This window comes from Ischnura elegans, chromosome 6 (genome assembly GCF_921293095.1).
Source record: "Ischnura elegans chromosome 6, ioIscEleg1.1, whole genome shotgun sequence".
Taxonomy (NCBI): Eukaryota; Metazoa; Arthropoda; class Insecta; order Odonata; family Coenagrionidae; genus Ischnura; species Ischnura elegans.
Window position 1 is genome coordinate 125,338,169 of NC_060251.1, and position 25,231 is coordinate 125,363,399.

At 39.1% G+C, this 25,231-nt stretch overlaps 1 long non-coding RNA gene across 2 annotated transcripts in view; it reads left to right on the forward strand.

Moving 5' to 3' along the window:
* Positions 1-25,231, forward strand: part of LOC124160112 — a 72,189-nt gene that overhangs the window by 10,459 nt on the left and 36,499 nt on the right. Inside the window, exon 3 of one of the 2 annotated variants that reach the window (XR_006865080.1) lies at positions 19,203-19,285. The exons of the other annotated variant lie outside the window; for it this stretch is intronic. This is a non-coding gene — a long non-coding RNA (uncharacterized LOC124160112). Of the gene's footprint in view, positions 1-19,202; positions 19,286-25,231 lie in introns of those variants that run through there. 2 annotated transcript variants of the gene reach the window in all.

Here is a 25,231-nt window from a genome sequence, read left to right on the forward strand (position 1 = left end):
AGCCAAAATCGGTCGAAATTAAAAAAAAATATATCGTGGAAGTAACAAAGTGTGTTTTATGCATAATATGGAGCCCTTCCACCACGTGCAACCTCCAAGTTTGCATTTAATTTACTGGAGTATTTAATTCTTGATGGTTCGAAATGTAGCGTGTAAGCGTCAACTAATATGAATTATGCAGGATCGTTAATGGCCTCATGAGTTCGAAAGAGCTCTTCTCCCGATGAGTCGTGTGCTGTGTAATTAGAAAAATAATGTAGTTTTCTAAACGATCAACAAGTGGTAATTTAACATGATTCAACTTGTATTTCGCTCCATATGTTCAGTCACCAGTGAATAGGAACAATGAATGCTATTTAAATGCTCCACTTGCATATCCTAGTGAACAAGAGTGTAGGAGTTGATTTCATTCTTTAAAACTGTGCAACCGTAAACAGCTGGGAGCTATCAAGCAAAAGAACTACAGGAAAAACTGTTTCTTTTTTTGCCTCTATTTCCTTGAGGTATCTTACCATGCCCTTTTGGGTTGACCCACGTGTAATGAATAATGAAGGAGGCAGTCTATTTGGGGAAATAGTATTTTTTTATTCCTTTTATACTTTGAAAAGCTCTCGGTCCTTACATTAGCAACTTGACTGGACGTTGTAAATGGAGACTTCATCCCCTTTGAAAAATGTATACCGACGTATAAAGGATACGCCAATTAAGACTTCTCCTACGCGTTTGTTTGCACTGAATAACACGGGAAAAATTCAGCTAATTGGAATTGTTTGCTTAAAAAATATTTTACTTTCATTTACCTCCCGACCAAAACCTGTTACTTAACTTAGTATTATATAAAATGTGTATATTCAGAAAGTTAAGGGGAAAATTGATGATTTCGAGTCAGATAAGTTAATTTTAAAATGTCCAAATATCTGATGCATTAACTTCATCATGAATATAGAATTCATATCAGACAGTTTCTAGCTTTCATGGCTTACCGTTAGTGCATACCATTGTGCTCTTATTTTAAAATATCTAACAGTAGGAATTTTCTGAATGGAATATTTTTGCTCACCAGCCCCTGGTATCTTGTCATGCATTTCCATTTTAATAATATGTTGGGATTCAAAGGCGAATGTTTTTTGAAATACCTATTTAATGAAGAAATATATCTATACTTCACGTTATTACTTCAAACCCAGGATCACCGAGCTACGTAGGTATATTTTAGTCAATCTACATGTTTCACATTTGTCAAATTGTCCTACTCCGGCGTTCACAACTTGTAGGAATCTATGTTATCAGGAGGAAACACCTTATTTGTCAATTCTGTCTCTTGTGAATAAATTTTTATCGATTACATCGTTATTCAAACATTTTTTTTCGAAGGGTGAATATATTGTGTGAAAAGGGCTATGGAAATCAAATTTATTTCAATGAATGTTTGAGCAGTTGCTAGTAGTCGAAGAAATCGAGTTTATTTATCTACCTCCCTAATTAATGAAAAAATGATTCGTTGATACAGTCATATTACTTCAGATGAGTGGACCTAACATTGTTTAAATATGCCAATTATATTCTCATTTGACCGTATAGATATTTAGCTGTAAAATTTTGAAGTGCAGGCGGTAGCATTAAATACTTCTTTTAAGGAGGAAAGCTTTAGAGAAGCGAACCAGATATTGCTGAACGAAATGAAAACCATGTGAAGCGGAGCGTAATGGAAAATACAAGTAAACAAGACTAAATTTGCAGTCCTCCATGTCTTTTTGTTTAGATTTCGCGTTAGTGCAAGTTTATTGAAGTTTATTATCACGTATTCCGTGTGTTCGAAACGTTCCTTAAGGTGAAAAATGGTAGATAAGTGATATTTTAAGAACAATTCTTGATGGCTTTTGTAGCGTTAATATGGTGATGTATAAAACTGAACACACTCACCAAGGATGAACTTCACCATGAAAAAATATTTGGCTTAAGCCATCTTCTCGACAGCGGACTTCAGGATGAGTAATAGTACCGATCAAGGTGTTGACGTCACGACTCTACACTAGAGCACTTGTGACGGAAACAGGGCTCACCAAGCCACTGCCGACAAAATAAACCTTACTCTGTCGCAATTCTGCAACGAATAATTCCAAACCCCTGTACGGAAGAAGTGACTTTGCACGCAGTCACGCGCACGGATGCAAAGTTAAATTCACCGACGGATGAAGTTCGTCTTGAAAAAGATATAGCTTAACCAGGATTTGAATTCGGAACTGACAGGCTTCTGCTGCTTCTGAAAGACATCCAAAAGTACCAACGCTTTGAGAGGATGGCTTGGTGGTTTCATTGGCTGATACTGATCGGGAGATCGAATTCGAATTTATGAATACACTAATGGGGGGTAAGACCGCACGTCACCGGTTAAGGCTTAAGTTGATTCAGTACAACCAGTGCGAGGATGGTATTGATATGAAATAAATATGTATGGTTAGAAAAATGGAACTGTTCATGTATCCAACCTTTTTCCCTACGCGTTGGTACATTACGCCAAACAGACGATGTAATACGGTCAGAGGTGAGTTCTTCCGATGACAAGCATTTATTTTTTATCATCTGGAGACTAAGTTGTGAAAACACCATATTTGTGGAGAGTGGGAAAAATCATGAGTCGTTACGCCAACAGTTGCGCTCAAATTTTATGACAGAAGAACATCATTAGATTGTGTCAGTGGCTGAGTATTCATTAACACAGTAATTAGCAACGACAAAACATTATTGGAGCAATGACAATCTTATATCAGTGTTTCACGGGCAATAAATTCAACATTCGGAAACGGTCATCGAAATAAACATTATACGGTTGATATGCTTATTGCTGTGCATTTTAATGAAATTGTGAAAAATGTACCTCATCAATTTCATGGCTCTGTCTTAAGAATAAATATTTCTGGAAATCCTTGTGAAATGTCAGTGAATAAAAATATTTAGCAATCTAACAGAAACAAACAATTATAAGGTATGATCCCTAATTCGCCAATTACGAGCACTAAAATATATTGATGATAAAAAATGACATAAAAGATGCGCACACTTGAGGTTTTCAGGGATTGATGCGAAAATACATTGCCAACTTTTTTTACACGACAACCGATCAATCAAACATGAACGAATATTAGCATTGGAAAGGCAGCGCAACAAGAGCAACAGCCAAGGTATGATGCAGAGTGTTAGAATGGCGTGAGGGATAGAATGTTCTAATACCAAGCGAATGAGATTGATACCCTAAACGATTCACTATTTTGTTTATTTTATTCAAATCCACTGTGTCTCGAGTACAATCTACCGATTTGATCGATAGATTTTTCTTCCTTATAGGAAAATCTTCTAAAATTGGTAGCATATTCATTGCGTATTGCTTGGTTTCGTTAGTGGTAGGACCTGCCCGCCTTTGTGACGGTGCAGGATTCCTCGTCCCTTCCTTCCTTCCCCGTCCTTTCCTTGGAGGCGTCGTCGGGCTCCTATCGCGGCGGCGCCTCCTTTTCTTGTTCCCTCTCGTCCTTCCCCTTCTGGGGGCAGAGGAAAAAAGCTAATCGCTTATAGTCCTCGCCTCAGGAGTGTATCCCGCGAACCCGGCCCAAGGGTTTAGTTACCATTGTGTCTCGAGTACAATCTAACGATTTGATCGTTGGATTATTCTTCCTCATAGAATAATCCCCCAAGGTCGTTAGAACATTAATAGCTTATGCTTGGTTTCGCTGATGGTAGGACCCGCCCGCCTTGTGACGGTGCGGGATTCCTCGTCCCCTCCCTTCCTTTCCTATCCCCTCCCAGGAGGCGTCGTCGGGCTCCTATCGCGGCGGCGCACAGTGGTCGGAAATCGAAAAACGCCGGACAAAAGTCCGAAATGGCTTTTTTTGAGGTAGACAATTGAAGTTTGGCGCAAATACGGGGAAATAGTTGCTGATTTTGAAATAGAAAGTCATTTTTATTAAGTCTCAGCCGTTATGGAGTTACGGAGGCTTAAACATGACGAAATTTCGAAAAACTTGCCATTTATCATTTTTCTTCGAAAATGTAAAAAGTTACGCAGATGGTAGAGCAGTGGATGGATTTTCATGAAATTTTAAACATGTTCATCTGTCATTATAGTTTCTTGCCAGTACTTTGCATAAGTTTCAGACATTTTTGTTGATATTTGTGTGCTGTAATGTATCAAAATGGCGGAAGCTTTTTTCAAGCAAAATTTCACTTAAAGCAGTAAAGCAGCTTTTTTATAAGAAATATGTATGTCGAGATATTTCGCAATAATACTAAGAAAACATATTTAAACGTTTGTCTGCAAAAGGTTTGGGAAAAAGTTTGCGGACCTGAGAGAAAATTCGAATTTTCGACCGCGCGTCGCGGTCCGGCTCCACGCGGCGGACCCCGGTAATATCGATTGCGTGTGATGGTTGAAGTTGTTTGCACCTAAATTCCTCAAATTTGCCTTTTTCAAGCAAAAAACACTTTTGTGGATTCCCTAAGGTTCTATATCGAAGATATTTTGAAAGCAGTATTGGTCATTAGGTCATAAAATGGCGGACATTTTGTTAGGCAAAAGTTAACATAAAGGAGTCATTATCTCTGGTTTTAGAAAAATGTATATCATGATTTTTTGTCAGGGTATTAAGTAAAAATAATTATAAAGTATTCTGCAAAAATCTGTGGAAAAAGTTTGCGACCCTGAGAAAAAATTCCAATTTTCGATCGCGTTTCGCGGCCCGGCTCGGCTCAGCGCGACCTCGAAACTCCGACTCCCCGCACCGACGAATTTCTGAGGACCTTAATGTCCTGTATTCGCCTTACTCAAGACATCCATGCTGTCAATGATAACCAAATGTCATATATTTATTATCATAGAGGGATACTATATCCAGCGCATGTGTTTGTAGACTGTGATGCCTAACTGTGATGAATATGCCTTTCTTCGGTTACTCCACGGAATTTTCCGAGTAATTATGAACTCCTTCAATTCCTGAGTGCACATGAGGGTGTTTTGTTCCTCATACACTCTTTTGTGGAAGGGTGTGGGGTTGGCTGTTTTCCTTTTCCACTCTCTTTGCATTTTCAAACTGCAAGCCGCCAAATCCCTCCGCCTTCATAGCACCATGCGACTCGGTCCCTGAGGGAGTTTTTATGACACCGCGCACCCTTTAACAGTTATAATGGGTTTTCCCTGGGTGGACCATCCCTATCCTATAGAAAATGCATGTTGAGCAGTAGTTCTATCTTGGCATTTGTGGTGAAGTGATGTGGTGAAGTGAATTGGGAGAAATCTGTTCTGATAAAATATTTTTTTACTCGCGATATTGAGTGTGAGTGATAGAAATCCTTACCGAGTTTTTTTCGAAGGTTTACATCAGTGTTTTTTTCCTCAGCAATCCACACCTTATTCGAGGTAAGATATCTGTCCATGTGTTTTTGCCTGGTGTTAGTCATTTGTGCTTTTTCGTCCCAGTTTTCTTACGTCCCTTGAACTATTTTTTACAAACTTTCTTCAATACCGATTTTTCGCCCCTACTTTCTGGCGTTATGTAGCCTATCGTTGTTGAACAATTTGTGGAATGGGTAGATTCATTCTATTACATTAATTTTCAGACCTTAGACAAGTTTTTCAGTCCTGATTGGATATGTCTTCCAATTTTATCTCGCGGCTTAATCTCCATAATACATTGATGGGCATAAAGTTCAAATCACCTACTGAAACAATGGAATATTTGGTGGATTTTCTTGTGCGAAGATTTGATTTAGGTCAATTTGATGACGCTATTAGAAGTCTTCGTGAATTTGTCAGAATAAGCTCTTTGTTGCCCTACTTGCAAAGGTGGAATAGAAGTTCTCGGAATAAAAATACATTTTTAAAGCGAAATAACGCATGGCTCATGGAGTCGATGAACTTTCCTGACACCGTGCGTCAGTATTTGACTAGCACTTCTGCTGAGACTAGTAAGTGCCATCCGGTGAAAACCTTCCTTTTTCATTGAACGACATAATATTTTTATTCTTGGGTTATTTACTTTTAAATAATTACTTCCTAAGTTCACTGGGAAGGCCGGAAATAGATTTTAGTGTTTCCTCGGAGAGATCAAAAAGACGTAAGGTCCAAAATATTAAAATGTCTTCCTCTGCTGCGGAGCTCGCATTGGCAACCTCTCTTAGTTTAAGGGAGGAAGGAGATATTGCGGCCGCCGAACTACATTCCGAGGTAACGACAACCACTCCTAGTAGGGCGAGAAGAGTTTTGTCTAAATGGAGAAAAAGGGATAATCCCCAGAGGGAAATGACCCCTGAAGAAGCTGTGTCTCTCGTTATTACAACTGAGCTAACGAAGAGTCAGTACAATACACTGAGACGCTCGGCTCAAAAGTATAGACACAAGCTTTATCCAAGCTACGATAGAGTCCTAAACGCGAAAAGTATGGCATACTCCGAAGGAATCAGGGTAACTGAAAACATGTGCGAAGTGAGTCTTCAAACTCTCTTAAATCACACAGCTTCGCGAATTCTGTCATACGTTTCAACTGCTGAAACCTCATATGATGAAGGAGATTGCACACTAGTGTGCAAATATGGATTTGATGGCAGTTCGGGCCATGCCCAATATAAGCAATTGTGGGAACTATCTGACTCATCAGATGAGTATTTATTTATGAGCTCCCTGGTGCCACTTAGGTTACTAGATGACAATACAGGAATGAGATTCACGTGTCTATTTTATCTGTAATTTATCTAATTGGAATCATTACAGGAATTTTTAGTACCTACTTTTAATATTCCAGGTGAGATATTATGGGCGAATCCTCGGCCATCTTCTATGAGATTTTGCCGACCTATTCGCCTTCAGTGGCTAAAAGAGACTAGAAGTTGCGAAAGCAGAGAGAGATTACATAAAAGAACTGATTGATGGATTGGATAAATTGAATTTTAGGGGTTAATCAGTAGCATTCAATTTGCTATTAACAATGATAAACAGAAAAGTAAGGCCAATTCCAATCTAAAATGCAGTAAATTAATACATGGCTTAAATTATTAATTTATTAATCAATGCGATGAAACGGCGACCGATTAAGGTCTTCAGAAATTCGTCAGTGCGGGGAGTCGGAGTTTCGAGGTCGCGCTGAGCCGAGCCGGGCCGCGAAACGCGATCGAAAATTGGAATTTTTTCTCAGGGTCGCAAACTTTTTCCACAGATTTTTGCAGAATACTTTATAATTATTTTTACTTAATACCCTGACAAAAAATCATGATATACATTTTTCTAAAACCAGAGATAATGACTCCTTTATGTTAACTTTTGCCTAACAAAATGTCCGCCATTTTATGACCTAATGACCAATACTGCTTTCAAAATATCTTCGATATAGAACCTTAGGGAATCCACAAAAGTGTTTTTTGCTTGAAAAAGGCAAATTTGAGGAATTTAGGTGCAAACAACTTCAACCATCACACGCAATCGATATTACCGGGGTCCGCCGCGTGGAGCCGGACCGCGACGCGCGGTCGAAAATTCGAATTTTCTCTCAGGTCCGCAAACTTTTTCCCAAACCTTTTGCAGACAAACGTTTAAATATGTTTTCTTAGTATTATTGCGAAATATCTCGACATACATATTTCTTATAAAAAAGCTGCTTTACTGCTTTAAGTGAAATTTTGCTTGAAAAAAGCTTCCGCCATTTTGATACATTACAGCACACAAATATCAACAAAAATGTCTGAAACTTATGCAAAGTACTGGCAAGAAACTATAATGACAGATGAACATGTTTAAAATTTCATGAAAATCCATCCACTGCTCTACCATCTGCGTAACTTTTTACATTTTCGAAGAAAAATGATAAATGGCAAGTTTTTCGAAATTTCGTCATGTTTAAGCCTCCGTAACTCCATAACGGCTGAGACTTAATAAAAATGACTTTCTATTTCAAAATCAGCAACTATTTCCCCGTATTTGCGCCAAACTTCAATTGTCTACCTCAAAAAAAGCCATTTCGGACTTTTGTCCGGCGTTTTTCGATTTCCGACCACTGTGCGCCGCCGCGATAGGAGCCCGACGACGCCTCCTGGGAGGGGATAGGAAAGGAAGGGAGGGGACGAGGAATCCCGCACCGTCACAAGGCGGGCGGGTCCTACCATCAGCGAAACCAAGCATAAGCTATTAATGTTCTAACGACCTTGGGGGATTATTCTATGAGGAAGAATAATCCAACGATCAAATCGTTAGATTGTACTCGAGACACAATGGTAACTAAACCCTTGGGCCGGGTTCGCGGGATACACTCCTGAGGCGAGGACTATAAGCGATTAGCTTTTTTCCTCTGCCCCCAGAAGGGGAAGGACGAGAGGGAACAAGAAAAGGAGGCGCCGCCGCGATAGGAGCCCGACGACGCCTCCAAGGAAAGGACGGGGAAGGAAGGAAGGGACGAGGAATCCTGCACCGTCACAAAGGCGGGCAGGTCCTACCACTAACGAAACCAAGCAATACGCAATGAATATGCTACCAATTTTAGAAGATTTTCCTATAAGGAAGAAAAATCTATCGATCAAATCGGTAGATTGTACTCGAGACACAGTGGATTTGAATAAAATAAACAAAATAGTGAATCGTTTAGGGTATCAATCTCATTCGCTTGGTATTAGAACATTCTATCCCTCACGCCATTCTAACACTCTGCATCATACCTTGGCTGTTGCTCTTGTTGCGCTGCCTTTCCAATGCTAATATTCGTTCATGTTTGATTGATCGGTTGTCGTGTAAAAAAAGTTGGCAATGTATTTTCGCATCAATCCCTGAAAACCTCAAGTGTGCGCATCTTTTATGTCATTTTTTATCATCAATATATTTTAGTGCTCGTAATTGGCGAATTAGGGATCATACCTTATAATTGTTTGTTTCTGTTAGATTGCTAAATATTTTTATTCACTGACATTTCACAAGGATTTCCAGAAATATTTATTCTTAAGACAGAGCCATGAAATTGATGAGGTACATTTTTCACAATTTCATTAAAATGCACAGCAATAAGCATATCAACCGTATAATGTTTATTTCGATGACCGTTTCCGAATGTTGAATTTATTGCCCGTGAAACACTGATATAAGATTGTCATTGCTCCAATAATGTTTTGTCGTTGCTAATTACTGTGTTAATGAATACTCAGCCACTGACACAATCTAATGATGTTCTTCTGTCATAAAATTTGAGCGCAACTGTTGGCGTAACGACTCATGATTTTTCCCACTCTCCACAAATATGGTGTTTTCACAACTTAGTCTCCAGATGATAAAAAATAAATGCTTGTCATCGGAAGAACTCACCTCTGACCGTATTACATCGTCTGTTTGGCGTAATGTACCAACGCGTAGGGAAAAAGGTTGGATACATGAACAGTTCCATTTTTCTAACCATACATATTTATTTCATATCAATACCATCCTCGCACTGGTTGTACTGAATCAACTTAAGCCTTAACCGGTGACGTGCGGTCTTACCCCCCATTAGTGTATTCATAAATTCGAATTCGATCTCCCGATCAGTATCAGCCAATGAAACCACCAAGCCATCCTCTCAAAGCGTTGGTACTTTTGGATGTCTTTCAGAAGCAGCAGAAGCCTGTCAGTTCCGAATTCAAATCCTGGTTAAGCTATATCTTTTTCAAGACGAACTTCATCCGTCGGTGAATTTAACTTTGCATCCGTGCGCGTGACTGCGTGCAAAGTCACTTCTTCCGTACAGGGGTTTGGAATTATTCGTTGCAGAATTGCGACAGAGTAAGGTTTATTTTGTCGGCAGTGGCTTGGTGAGCCCTGTTTCCGTCACAAGTGCTCTAGTGTAGAGTCGTGACGTCAACACCTTGATCGGTACTATTACTCATCCTGAAGTCCGCTGTCGAGAAGATGGCTTAAGCCAAATATTTTTTCATGGTGAAGTTCATCCTTGGTGAGTGTGTTCAGTTTTATACATCACCATATTAACGCTACAAAAGCCATCAAGAATTGTTCTTAAAATATCACTTATCTACCATTTTTCACCTTAAGGAACGTTTCGAACACACGGAATACGTGATAATAAACTTCAATAAACTTGCACTAACGCGAAATCTAAACAAAAAGACATGGAGGACTGCAAATTTAGTCTTGTTTACTTGTATTTTCCATTACGCTCCGCTTCACATGGTTTTCATTTCGTTCAGCAATATCTGGTTCGCTTCTCTAAAGCTTTCCTCCTTAAAAGAAGTATTTAATGCTACCGCCTGCACTTCAAAATTTTACAGCTAAATATCTATACGGTCAAATGAGAATATAATTGGCATATTTAAACAATGTTAGGTCCACTCATCTGAAGTAATATGACTGTATCAACGAATCATTTTTTCATTAATTAGGGAGGTAGATAAATAAACTCGATTTCTTCGACTACTAGCAACTGCTCAAACATTCATTGAAATAAATTTGATTTCCATAGCCCTTTTCACACAATATATTCACCCTTCGAAAAAAAATGTTTGAATAACGATGTAATCGATAAAAATTTATTCACAAGAGACAGAATTGACAAATAAGGTGTTTCCTCCTGATAACATAGATTCCTACAAGTTGTGAACGCCGGAGTAGGACAATTTGACAAATGTGAAACATGTAGATTGACTAAAATATACCTACGTAGCTCGGTGATCCTGGGTTTGAAGTAATAACGTGAAGTATAGATATATTTCTTCATTAAATAGGTATTTCAAAAAACATTCGCCTTTGAATCCCAACATATTATTAAAATGGAAATGCATGACAAGATACCAGGGGCTGGTGAGCAAAAATATTCCATTCAGAAAATTCCTACTGTTAGATATTTTAAAATAAGAGCACAATGGTATGCACTAACGGTAAGCCATGAAAGCTAGAAACTGTCTGATATGAATTCTATATTCATGATGAAGTTAATGCATCAGATATTTGGACATTTTAAAATTAACTTATCTGACTCGAAATCATCAATTTTCCCCTTAACTTTCTGAATATACACATTTTATATAATACTAAGTTAAGTAACAGGTTTTGGTCGGGAGGTAAATGAAAGTAAAATATTTTTTAAGCAAACAATTCCAATTAGCTGAATTTTTCCCGTGTTATTCAGTGCAAACAAACGCGTAGGAGAAGTCTTAATTGGCGTATCCTTTATACGTCGGTATACATTTTTCAAAGGGGATGAAGTCTCCATTTACAACGTCCAGTCAAGTTGCTAATGTAAGGACCGAGAGCTTTTCAAAGTATAAAAGGAATAAAAAAATACTATTTCCCCAAATAGACTGCCTCCTTCATTATTCATTACACGTGGGTCAACCCAAAAGGGCATGGTAAGATACCTCAAGGAAATAGAGGCAAAAAAAGAAACAGTTTTTCCTGTAGTTCTTTTGCTTGATAGCTCCCAGCTGTTTACGGTTGCACAGTTTTAAAGAATGAAATCAACTCCTACACTCTTGTTCACTAGGATATGCAAGTGGAGCATTTAAATAGCATTCATTGTTCCTATTCACTGGTGACTGAACATATGGAGCGAAATACAAGTTGAATCATGTTAAATTACCACTTGTTGATCGTTTAGAAAACTACATTATTTTTCTAATTACACAGCACACGACTCATCGGGAGAAGAGCTCTTTCGAACTCATGAGGCCATTAACGATCCTGCATAATTCATATTAGTTGACGCTTACACGCTACATTTCGAACCATCAAGAATTAAATACTCCAGTAAATTAAATGCAAACTTGGAGGTTGCACGTGGTGGAAGGGCTCCATATTATGCATAAAACACACTTTGTTACTTCCACGATATATTTTTTTTTAATTTCGACCGATTTTGGCTGTTACGCTATTAAAAAGTACATAAAACATTTTCTGTACTTGGTAATGGTGTAACAGCCGAAACCGGTAAAAAAAAAGATTAAAATAAATATACTGTGGAAGTAACAGTGTCTTTTATTTATAATAATAGCACTAAATATTGACGTTATATAAAGATACTTAAGTGCGCACTATACAAGGAATTGCTTTCATTATGTGGTACGGACATTTTTCAATCAACAAATTCTTTATTACCAGCATGGTAATGTAGGAGCGTGGTCGAGACATTGAAACCGATGATACTTCAATAACATTTCTTCGGTCAAACTGTGCTCAGAGGAAATTCTTCAGATTGCGACAAAACATACTGTAGCAAACAAATGTGGTTTCTGTCTTAAACATCGCCATCATTTGCGACAAACACAATTACAAACAAACATTGTACAAGTACTGGTATCAGCACAAAAAAAAACGTTGGAATCATTTTTAAATCGGTAAACCGAATGAATTGCAAGAATTTCGGAACAGCAGTGGAATGAAATTAGTATTTAATTTCTAACCTTAGAAAACAAATGATAGACCAGAAAAATTACTGATCGCGGGAAACTGTGGTAACTACACCATCAACTTCGTTGAACGGAAGATAAGAAGATTTAGGATATGCATTAATCAGTATTTACAGCGAAATTCGTTTATAATACCTTTGTATTCAAAGGTTGGTAAGAGGTTATTAAAAATAGTCGCTGTAATTTTGGCTCACGACAAAGAACTGAGAGAATCATATTTTATTACATTACGAGGGCTTTTTTTCATAGAAGTTAAATCGAATATTCTATCGAATTTCACCTCAAATGTACATCTAGAATGTAGCTAACAAAATAACGTATATTTTTAGATGTAAATAATTACATTATCGCTCCTACAAACTTGCTAGTGAGCTATAAAAATAACAATTGAACATCTAACCTTAGCGTCTCCAAAAATTGTTCTAGGTGATGATCAACTCCGTTAATATGAACGCTAGAATTCCGTTTAAAATTTGGAACCAATCAGCAGAACATGCAGAATGTAATTCCTCGCATTGATTTTCAATAAATGCAACATGAACGTTTTTAGTTATTTTAACTTATAAACAAATAAGTGACCATGAGCACCTTCCTTGAGTGGGTCACTAAGTGCCGGGATGGGCCGAGATAATCCCCACGCGGACAATAGGAAAGGGTCGGACCTCTCACGCCGAGAGACCCTAATGGCGGTTGGGACCCACTTGGCGTGCTTGACCGCGAAATCGTGAAAACACGGCCTTTGGCCTTTTGCTTCGAAAACGTCAAGCCGTGATAATCCGGCCTTCCTTCTTTAGCATCAGAAAATTCAGGCCGTGAAATCACGCCCTGCGTAGGGAAGAGGTTAACCCTTTCACTGCTCTGGACGTACCTAGTACGTCCGCACGGCAGACTGCTGTGGACGTACTTTTTCTTCGTCCCTGCCATGCGGTCAGCACTTTCGCCGAAGCACTCCGAAGGGTTGCTAATCCGGGACCCGGAATCCTCGACCAGCTCACTCACGTAAAACCGTCTCCTCGACCCTACCAGCGGGGGGCCTCCCTCCCGAAAAGTGACCGCTCTGACTGCAATTTGAAAATCAATCGGTTAATCCGATCATCAAAAAATGATTGTTTCCATCGCACTTCTGCCAATCAAGCAATCAATCACGTCTTTGAACCGTGTTTCTGCAATGAAAAATAACGATTTAGTTAACTTTGCTAAAATAGCCATTTTCCCGTTGTCCGCACCCACGCAGACGGTCCTGCGTGGGTGAGCTGGTCGAGGATTGGGTCGCGGATTAGCGACCCTTCGGAGGGTGTACACACCCATCCTGGAAGTACCTGCTCCATGGGCCCACGAAACGCATTTTAACATTTTCGCCGCATGTGAGGAGTAGGTTTTCGGAGATTGAACAGCAGCGAAAGGGTTAAGCCAAGCGCTACCAGCTAGCATGGTACTCAGTAACCTGGTAGCATGGTACTCAGCTACCTGCTATCATCCTGCGTCGTATCAGCACTCAAGAGCCTCGCCCCAAGGTCACCTCACTTGCGGCAGCGAGAAGCAGAACGACGTCGCGTGGAGCTTTTCTCAGCATTCATACTTACCCGTCGCGTTTTCGTGCGCTTGGAAATTTTCACTTTTCATTTAATAGCAAAAAATAGAAAGCGTGAAATACGTACTCCAGGAGTAATAATCTTTCGATTTAGGCAATAAAAAATAATAGGAAACCACCCTATTGAACAAAGGATTGCTCGACTGAAAGGAGAAGGTAATTATTTTATGAATAACTTCACAGAGCTGATAAGGCCCTATTGATGAATCAATAAATTCACAGAGGAATGTAAGTCATACGTTAGTTTATTCAGTCTGACCAAGTAATACATTGTTCCACCTTATTGTTAAGTGCAACACAGTTGCAGCCACAATTGGAAAAGAGAGGTTTTTTGTAAAAGACAACACTCGTGTAAACTGAGATTAGTGCCGGACTTTTTTACGTCTATTTTTTGTATAAATGATCTCCTTAATCTAAATGTAAAATTAGTTTTTCCGTGATAGCTTTAGTTTTTGAGACAAAAAAATCGGCGTTTTACGTTACCAGAGTTAAGGGCGCCTATAAGATACAAAACAAATCTACAATGAGTTTATTATTTTTTATATTTTCCAGTAGAATGGAAGAAATACATTTTCCATTAAGATGTCGGGAGCGCGTATTTACAACTGCACTTGTAAAAAATAGCATCCTGTAAAAGAGTAAGTAGCCACTTCTGAAGCCTCGTTCCCGATATTTTTAAGAAGGACTTCGGCATAATTATATCTCGGAAGGTTGGAACAATAATCTGCCATCATTTGCGTACTTCATAGCCATTTGTAGCAGTCTTGCATAGTTTTTATATCCTAATTAAATTTATCACTTTATTCTTCACTCGTATTTGAAAAATTCTGTAAAATGCAGTTCATGAAGCTATGCTAATAGTGAATCTTAATACTCATATTGCCTGTCAGGCTTCCAATATTTTTTATCATCACGCGTACAAACCTTATGTAATAATTGCCTCTGTAACATAAAATTGTGTACAGTATCATCAGACGATCTTCAAGCATTTTTCTCAGCCTCATTCATTAACTTCACGAACTCTATCTAGCTGTCAAATTTGTGGGCCATCAAAAATCCCAGTATTAAGTTTCTCAGAACTAATTTGTGGCATTTTCCCATATTTATCCAGAGCCTTCAACAGCTGCTCCTAAAGGACTTCTTTCTTGAGCAGTGGAGGCAAAGTTATTTTTTGCGGTTTAACCAGATAATTGCTTAGTATGGTTTCTCTACCACAAAATGCTTTATTTCTCATGCCACTCTTTTCTCGACCAGAGGCTATCTCTGTCCTTGCTATCCCAAGCACGTCATAAATTAGGACATTTTGTACGGCTCTTAGTAGTCGAAAGAGAAAGATTTGCAATTTGAATCCACAGAAGTTATCCGTCGATGTTTTTGATAATTCTTCACTGCCACAGCAATGGTACGTATTCTCCTTTCATTTTTGTTGATGTGAAAATAAAACTGAGAAAACTTGTAGACAGTATTAATCACGACTCATTGCAAACTCGGCTTAGAACTGTAAATGAATAGATTGCCATTATCGGAAATGCACTCGGGAAATTTCATTTTCTTCGGGATTTTCTTAACATCACTCACTCACTCACTCACATCACTTTCATAACTCACAGAGTGGAAGACTCTTGAGAACAGTAGGGAAGCAAATAATTTTCTCCTGTAAGATAAAAAGCAATATCTGTTCCATGTTCTAATATATTCCTATAATTTTACCGAAAGATAAGTAATTCAGATGCTGTGTCAGGAAGGTCAAGGTCTCGGGCGAGGGCATTTATGAACCGGTGGTTTTCTGCATCGGTGTGACATCTGGATGCAATTAGTGAACGATTTATTTTTTAATTATTAATTTATAGGTTCCTTTGTTTAATAAAAGGAGTATTTTAGGTTCTATGAAACTGTAGAATTTCATTCCGAATCATATTTTAGTGTTTTTTTTTCTTCCTACAAGGCAGTTAAGTTTTGATATCTGAATGTATAACGAAGTTTGAAATCTATGCTTGGCCCCCTTTCGAACTTCTTCACAAGATTATGTGCCTCCGCAAAATCATTATTAGCTGGCCGCACTCTTCCGTTGTTTCCCTTCCCATCTTTCTTTACCGACGAATATTCCTTCCCCGTAGCCACATGGTGTGGATCAGCTGGCAGTTGGAATTCCGATCCTCCCAACCCGCCTAATGCTACTATCGGCCAATCTAAACCATGACAGTCAGGTCGTATTGGACGGAAACATTTAATTTTAGCGTGCAAAGGAATCTTAAGAATTTGAGTTTAAGCAGAAGCGTATTTCACAAGTTCTAAGTTATCCCGACCCTAGGTTTTCTTTAGGGAAATTGAGTTTAATCTCTTTCCAACTTGAGTGTCATACATCAGTTTCTATCATCGCATTCGATATCCTTAAAATGTAAACATTAATTAAGAAATGAGATGATATAAATCTTTTCGTGTTAAGTGTGACAAAAGGACTGAAATAAGAATATTTTCGGAAGAATCTGTACACAAGGATGTGTGCCAATGATCAGTAACACATGTGTTCACATAAAGGCAGCCTTGTTTGAACATGTAGTATTTTTTTCAATTTTACATCCCAAAATAAATACAATTCCTAGAGTATGCCATAAATATTTTTAAATGGAAAATTTTAAAATTTAAAATTACTTTCGCTCATTTAATATTACATACATTATTCATAACTTTTATGAGCCTAATTTTACCTTGCGGTAAGCTACGGCTGCACTTTAGGAATATTTCTAAATCAGTTTCAAACGACTCGGACTCTATTTCAGCAAAATTATAACGCAAAGAATTCAGCCGGTAAAAAAATTTCATTCCACAATATAATTATGAAGCTCTGGAGTCTATGATTTTCGGTGATTTGTGCTCGTTTAAATATTTACAAACCAATCTGTGCTGTAAATTTGTTCCACTCAAGTGAATCAACAGTAATGAAAGTATATTTGTTTTATTTCTGCAGCAATGTATACATCTTCAGATTTCAGACTCAGTTAGTGATCGGCTTGCAATTTTGCTCATTTATGTAGATCATACGTGAGAATTAAACCAAGTATGGAAAACTATATTGTATTGTGTCTTGGTACTGGATCGGAATCATATCTCAAGGGTAGTGGAATCATATGTGGACCTTATAACAGTAGACGTATGTGTGTTACATGTTCGCCTATTACTACAACACGATGCCCCGTGCCGCTTTTGTGTTGACAACACTTCTCTTCTTGTCATTGAGTTGTGCTTCAATGGAGCAGCCAGTGGTTACTATCATTGACCCACAGGGCGCAATTACATGTAATGAGATAAAACTGTTGGCGCCCGCGACATAACGAAGTTGGAGCACGTAGGATCGGCAAATGCTTGATTGCGTAACTTGCTCACCGCAGCCCATCCTCCTTATGCGATTACACTAGCGATTCGATTTCTTGGCCCCCCATTGCGTTCCAACGACGCTCTATCCTCTCGTATCACGTGACAGTGGAAACGAGACACCCAGGGGGGGCTCGCGGGTTGCACTTCTGCGGCAGGGACTGTAAGCGCGGGCTTTTTTCCTCTTCCCGCAGGAGGGCAAGTACTAGAAGGAACAAGGAAGGAGGAGCCGCCGCGATAGGAGCCCGACGACGCCTCCTGGGAGGGGATAGGGAAGGAAGGGAAGGGACGAGGAATCCCGCACCGTCACATAGGCGGCCGGGTCCTACCATCAGCGAAACCAAGCTTACGCAATTAATGTTCTAACGGCCTTGGAGGATTATTCTATGAGGAAGAAAAATCCAACGATCAAATCTTTAGATACCGTGACAGTCTTCCGGCGTGCTTTTGGGCCTACGCCTCGGCTGAGGGCCCTACGGCGCGGCGTCCCCACGGGAGCGCTGGGCCCTCATGCGGCCGGGAACCGCTTCCCCGCACCGCGCCGCGCATCGCCGGGAGTAGACAGTCGCAACCCCCTCACCCCACTCCCCTCCCCCTCCTATCTTCACCACTATTTCCCTCGCAGTTCGGCAGTTCACTCGACCGGCTCCCGCCGCGCGTTACTACTCACTCCACTCCTCCCACCAACCCTCTGAAGTCGAACTCGGACGTGTCTCCCGATCCCCCGCCGAGGGAGACGCATTCGCCGATGACGAGCGACCCTCCGCCGCCGTAGTACCTGATGCCACTCGCCGGCCGGGCGTCGGACGCGCCCGCTTGAAAACCGATTCCTCTGCCGCTGCCGCATTATTTTTGACTTATCCTCTCGAGTCAGTGACTCTGCTACGTAGTGTGTTTTCCCTCCCATCTGACTTCTCCGGGACGTGGTTTTTTTTTATGATTACCGCACTGTGAGTTTTCGCCGCTTCGCGTATTGTTGTCGGCCAACAGTGACCGTGGCATCTCTATGCAGCACTGCCAGCTCCTTTCTTCTGACCGTCACTCTTATCTATCGCCTCGTGCACTAAATATTGCGAGACAACCACTACTCTGTGTTACTGTCTCGTCAAAGTGTCTCCTTCCATACTACGTCACTTTGCACCTAAGCTTCCCATTTTCCCCTAAACTGGAATGAAGAGTGGATCTGGAAAAATAGGACTGATATCGACTTAGTGGGGAGAGTTTATGACAGCTGTCATCTCGAAGTATGTGCGTTAGAATATTTCCCGTGGTGAATGACTCATATTAATATTTGTGTCTTTGGGTGTTGTGCCAACTTCTCTATGTCTCGCAGACAGTCGTGTGAGACGGAATTCGGTAGTATTGTGGTTTTCAAAGACATCCTAGTAAGGCAAGGAATGCCATTCAACATTCTTCCTCGCTAATGTTACCGGCGTGTGTTTTAACCTACTGCGGCAAGTCGCGGGCCTTGTAGTGGAGGGCGCTGGGGACTGCAGCCAGGGTCTTTTGAAGCCACGACACTCCAGCTGCGACTGCGAACCTTTATTTTATTTTTTACGAGCCGGTGAAAAAGTTAAGTAGAGCTACAGAAAACTGCGATTTTGGCCTAAAATCGTCGTGATTTAAGCTTTTGTTTAACGACATATACTCCTGTGCTGCGATTAGTGACTTAGCAGGCAAAGTTAGGAATTTATCCCTTAAAGTGACAATGGACGAAATGAACACCAATTGCAGAGATCTGTGCAAGTGATTGAAATGATGAAGCAGTTGATTCACCAAGTGCTGTCACAACCTTATATATCTCGTCTCGTCTTTGATTTTCCAGCCCTCCCTCCGGCCTGAAGCAGTCCTACATTTCGACATACATCATCTCCAAGTGGTTCGGGACATTTTGTATAGTCTGTCAACTCCGTTCCTCTGGTAAGTCACATTTATTTTCATTTTGTCGTTTAAGTAATCATGTTATTCCATTTATTCGTCTGTATTTAGTTTCTTGAAGCGCTTTAAAAGTTCTTACTGAGTGTAGATATTTGTAATTTTGTAAGAGATAACCTCGTTCTCTGGATCAACGTTTTTAAACGAATCAGACAGACTGTCGACAAGTTGAATGTGTAGAATTCCATGGCTAATAATAATTGAGGCGGCTGTGGTAACTTTCCTCACTTTTTTAATCTTACACGACCGGTTTCAATGCTTACGCATCATTCTCGAGAGCTGTTTTTAAATGAAACTGGTGAAAGACAAAGAGAGGAGATTGAAAAATAGTATATCAGCAACATTTTTTGTAACAAACTGTTACTAAGGTATTACCTTGGGGGTCGGATGCCAAAAGAATTTCAATTGGTTATTTTTTATTATTTTTTATATTGGTCGTATTATTTACTCAAATATTGGACCGGATTTGGTAAAATAAGTACATCTGGAGCGGGATTTGTACAGTCCGCCTTGTTTAAGTACGTACTCTCAATAATCCATGCATATGGATTTAAATTAACCGTTATAATTTTCCCTGAAACCATGTGCTGACAGTATTTTTATATGACGGGGTGCGAAGCCAAGGGGTACAAGTGATTTATTTCTTGTCGAAGTTTGGTAAAGTTAATTTTTAAAAGAAATGCACTAAAACTTGGATGCCAAGGGATTCGAGTGAGTGTATATTCTGGGCTGGCATCGAGTAGAAAATCAAATACACTACTAAATATATAGTTCAACTCGTTTGTTTTCTTTGCGTGATATCTGCACATAACTCTGTTTAAAAAAGAAATTATTTGTTCCCCTTGGCTTCTCACCCACTCCTATACTAAGTATTTTTGTTGAAAGTTATTCATCTCACTTGTTGAGAGATGGCCAGAACGATGGTTAGGATCACCAAGCTCTCTTCTCGAATTGTTTGAATGTCCAGTACTCAGTAATTACATAATACTTTAGAGATGAATAATGAATTTGTACAAGAAATATTAACGGATAGGTTCACTCGAATTTAATGTAAAATGATGATAGCTGTAACGTAAGTTTCATGGCAGGGGAATACTGAACGGAGAGGGGAAGTTAAAAACCGTGTTCGGGGTGAGATTGTGGGGTAAGCGAGAGACAGAATGGGAACTTGGAAAATGGAAAAAATGAATGGGTCTTACCCCGAATGGAAGAAGAAAGTCATAGTTGGGAGGGAAGACAGGGGGAAGACAGGTTTCTGCAAAACACTCCACCTTAACTGTTAGAATACTTAGATTAAATTCGCAAAAAAGTTATCATACCGCCAATTTATCTCATCTGCTAAAATATGAAAAGCAATCAGTGCTTTGAAATGTGAGGGTATTGCGGACCTCCGTCACGGAAATTAAAGCAGTAAGAAGGCTTGCACTTAATTACCGATTTTCTTTTCGCTCTATTGTATGCTCTATATTTGTGCAAAAACAATTGTTTTCTTCGTATTATAAATGATTAAGCAAGGTCAAAACTTATCATGACTCATGAAAGTCAATCAGGAACAGTTCAGTTGGCATAGCCTACCCTGTCTAACGCTTGCTGTAGAAGACTCACCAATGTAAATGCAGTACCAAGCATCATTCGTGTGAATCATAAATATTCTAGTACAGTGGCGGAAAAAATTAACGCAAAGCTCGTTGGCGTCTGAGAGCGGCCAGTTCAGGAACTACTTGTCTACCAAAATTTTGCCCTCGTAATGCTCTCATACAACCGGGAGTTTTAAAAGCAATATATCCCTTATACCGGGGAAATAATCATACCCGTCGCATTATCACAAGGCGCAAAAGATCCAGCTACGAATTCTTCGCCATATTCTCCGAAGTATGCTTCGCCCTCGACTCACCTACAATGGAATCCACTCTCGTCGGGACATAGTGGACACAGCCGACATATTGGGCATTGAGACTGCCCTAACACCCAATCGTTCGGGTGGTGTAGTGGGTAAAGGCTTCATGCTTCGAATCAGGGGTTCCACGGATCAAGTCCCAGTGACGGATGACTTGATGCTGCTCACAAACACACTGTAAATATTTTTCTGATCTTAAAACTTCGCAATATCTATCAATAGGTCCATAGGACGTTGCATGGCTATTGAATTCTTACGCGCTTATTTATTTGTTGAAATTCAACCACCATATTGCATAACCATTTGGGCAGTTGACTGTGGAGTGAATTTTGACTACCATTTCCGCGTCGTCCAGCACCGCTTCAAGGCCCCTAACCATTTGCTGCATGTGTGATGTGTCACGGCCTGCTACTCCTCCCTCATTTCAAGGGAAAATTCCTCGGAAGTTCTGCAGAGCTGAGCGAAGGAAGAACATCAAGCCGCCCAAACTCAGTAGTTCTCAATCGGGTAATTTTTGGCGTCTGCGCATGTATTTCATCAGAAACATTGAGCAAATGGTTAAGTTAACAGAGGTTAGACTTACCCTTAAATTTTTCAACAAAATGAGCATTACGCATACATTAAAAAAATATTTTATCATTATTATGGAACTAATGTTATTTCGAAATCATAGAAATATTGGACTGTCCCCGTTTTCAGCTATTTATTTATTCCCTACTTCGAACTTGTGATTACTTTTAGCTCTCAACATAGGTTAAGGAATAGAGTAAATCTCACAATGAATTATTCGAGGTAATTTCGCGTCAGAAAGGCGGTTGTAAGACATTTATGTTAATTTACAAACTAACTATTTAAAAATAAAAATGATTTTTCATTACCTTCACCTATCAATGAAGAAATTTTATTCTTGTAATCACATGAATTACCATTCATTGTTACATCTTCATTTTATGGCCGAATTTCCAGTATTCTCTGTTCATTGAAGAGGAGCGATAGAGTTTTTTTGACCATCCCGTGAATTATAGTGTGTGGTCGAATTTTCCCATTGTCTTAGCAAAAAATATATTTCCAATAAGCCACATAATGATTAAAAAAAATTTACCTCATATACAGCAGGCGTTTTCTTTTCACTTTCTTACGAAGGATTTACTCCCATGATTGTTGCATAATTGAAATGTGCATCAAAGATGGACTTCTGAAACAGTCTACGTAGCAAAAGAAAAGTAAATGAGTTTAATTGTGGACATTAAATATTTTGCGGAAAAGGATTCGGACACAAAAACGGAGTAGACCGGTAAATGACTGCAAGGTAAAGCATTTGTGTTTCAGAGAAGAGGGGAATTATGCAGGAATTGATAAAGAAAACTAGCACCAAAGATCGGATTTGAACAAAAGTAATATTCACTGGATTTAGAAGAAATAAATTCGAGAATCAATTGATTGATTATGCCTGAACGAGAAATTCACAAGGAAAAATATATCAGTCCATGAAATGTATCAACTTGTAGCAAGGAAATATTAATCATAATTCGATTACCACGGAAACAAATTCTAGATAAAATTCATTCCCTTCTATTAACTAAATACAATTAAATTCCTTTACGTTCCTTTCCAACCATTCAAATTTCAGTATTATCTCCAGTTTCCTAAATAACTTTTCAATAAGTGAAAATTATAATACTTTTCTGATTCTCATTTTATGTCAGTTTATAAAATTTAAAAACATATAACGCTTAGTTCAGATACATCTATTTTAATAAAGATCTAATTTTTAGTTGATGTTGTTAATCAAATACGCGTTCATATGGATCATCATTGAGATTAAAAATCAAGTTTTAAAGACATTATGAAGTTCAAAAAGCTCTATTTACTCCTCTCATTTCACTATGAAAGAAATCGTTTACTGACCAAATTAATAATTTCTTTGGATAACTACATGAAAGAAATTATTGAACCTTAAAATGGCCATAACATATTGCGTTACCTAAATCAATTCGGCTTCGCATTTCTTTTCAATTGCAGTATGTTACAAGTTGTTCCAATATAATCCTCGGGAAACTTATTGGGCGTAGAATATTGAGCAAAGCATTGCAATACTGAACTGAAAACAAACAACTGATTTCTCGGAGGTGGCTCAAAAAGTGCTTTCATTCTGTTTTGAGGAACTCCATAGGAGTTTTCCCTTGAAGGGGAGGAGTAGCAGGCCGTGACACATCACACATGCAGCAAATGGTTAGGGGCCTTGAAGCGGTGCTGGACGACGCGGAAATGGTAGTCAAAATTCACTCCACAGTCAACTGCCCAAATGGTTATGCAATATGGTGGTTGAATTTCAACAAATAAATAAGCGCGTAAGAATTCAATAGCCATGCAACGTCCTATGGACCTATTGATAGATATTGCGAAGTTTTAAGATCAGAAAAATATTTACAGTGTGTTTGTGAGCAGCATCAAGTCATCCGTCACTGGGACTTGATCCGTGGAACCCCTGATTCGAAGCATGAAGCCTTTACCCACTACACCACCCGAACGATTGGGTGTTAGGGCAGTCTCAATGCCCAATATGTCGGCTGTGTCCACTATGTCCCGACGAGAGTGGATTCCATTGTAGGTGAGTCGAGGGCGAAGCATACTTCGGAGAATATGGCGAAGAATTCGTAGCTGGATCTTTTGCGCCTTGTGATAATGCGACGGGTATGATTATTTCCCCGGTATAAGGGATATATTGCTTTTAAAACTCCCGGTTGTATGAGAGCATTACGAGGGCAAAATTTTGGTAGACAAGTAGTTCCTGAACTGGCCGCTCTCAGACGCCAACGAGCTTTGCGTTAATTTTTTCCGCCACTGTACATGTGAAGATGTAACTAGAATTTTAATTTTCCTTGCGTCCAATTTGGACTTGTGGCCCAGAATATCTCGATTTTTTAATAGAGCGCATTTTATTCAGTTTGACTTTCTACGGCATTTTGTTGTCAATGCCCTTTCTTTTCTAATTTCATATGCTACTTTTTTTCAATGCCACTATGCATTTGTCGCTTCAAATGGATTTGCTGTGTTGGTCTTCTCTTTACAGACTGCTGAAATTAAAGAGAAACGAGCGATTTTACTTTTTTGCATGAAACGGGGATTGAAACGGAAAAATCACCAATCGCATAGTTGATAAAGTATGACGAGAGCGTTTCTTTTCATGTATTTTTGCGATTTTAAAATTTTATTATTTCAGTGCAACGTAAATTAAAGTACAATCGTGGAAATGAATAGGTATGAAGTTTGCAGTGGTGTCCATCTGTACATATTTCGCATTCTTTCTTTGAACACTTGGAGGACGGGAGTTTCGCGCTACCTAGAAGGACGGCTAGGGGTCATTTGACCCCTAAAATGTATTTTGGAATAAAACGCCTAATTTTCCACTAATATTCAGTTTAATCGTATTAATTGTTGAATCAGTTCATTAAAAACACTATTTAACGTTATTAAATATTATTTCCGTCGTCAAAAGTTAATAACAATTATTTTAAAGAATCATGAATTAAACCGTATGTAGTAGTCGATTGCAAATCATATAATGAAAATACATACACTCAATACAAAGGTTGTGTTACATGTTTAAAAAATAGGGGTACTGGGTTTACAAATTAAAATTTTTAAAACTTATTACTTTGTTGTAAATCTCAGACAGACATATTTTTCAGCGCTCTTTCCACAAAATACTTTTTTGCGCTGAATGCGTTCATTGGATGATTTATTCATCTACATCTAAATCTACACACTAACCCGCAAGCCGCTTAAAAGCGTGTGGCAGGGGGTGTTAGGACACCAGCCATTTGCACATGAAAAGGAATTTGGAAAATGGAAAGAAATTGGTGCAATGATTCAATTTGATGGTATTTGGCACCTTTTTTCTTTTTTGTGCCAGTGGAGATATGGCTGTTGGATTTGGAGACGTGTAAATAAATTGATACATACTATCCATCATATCTACTCCCGCTTTGTTTTTATTATGGAATGGGATGGTCTCTGGT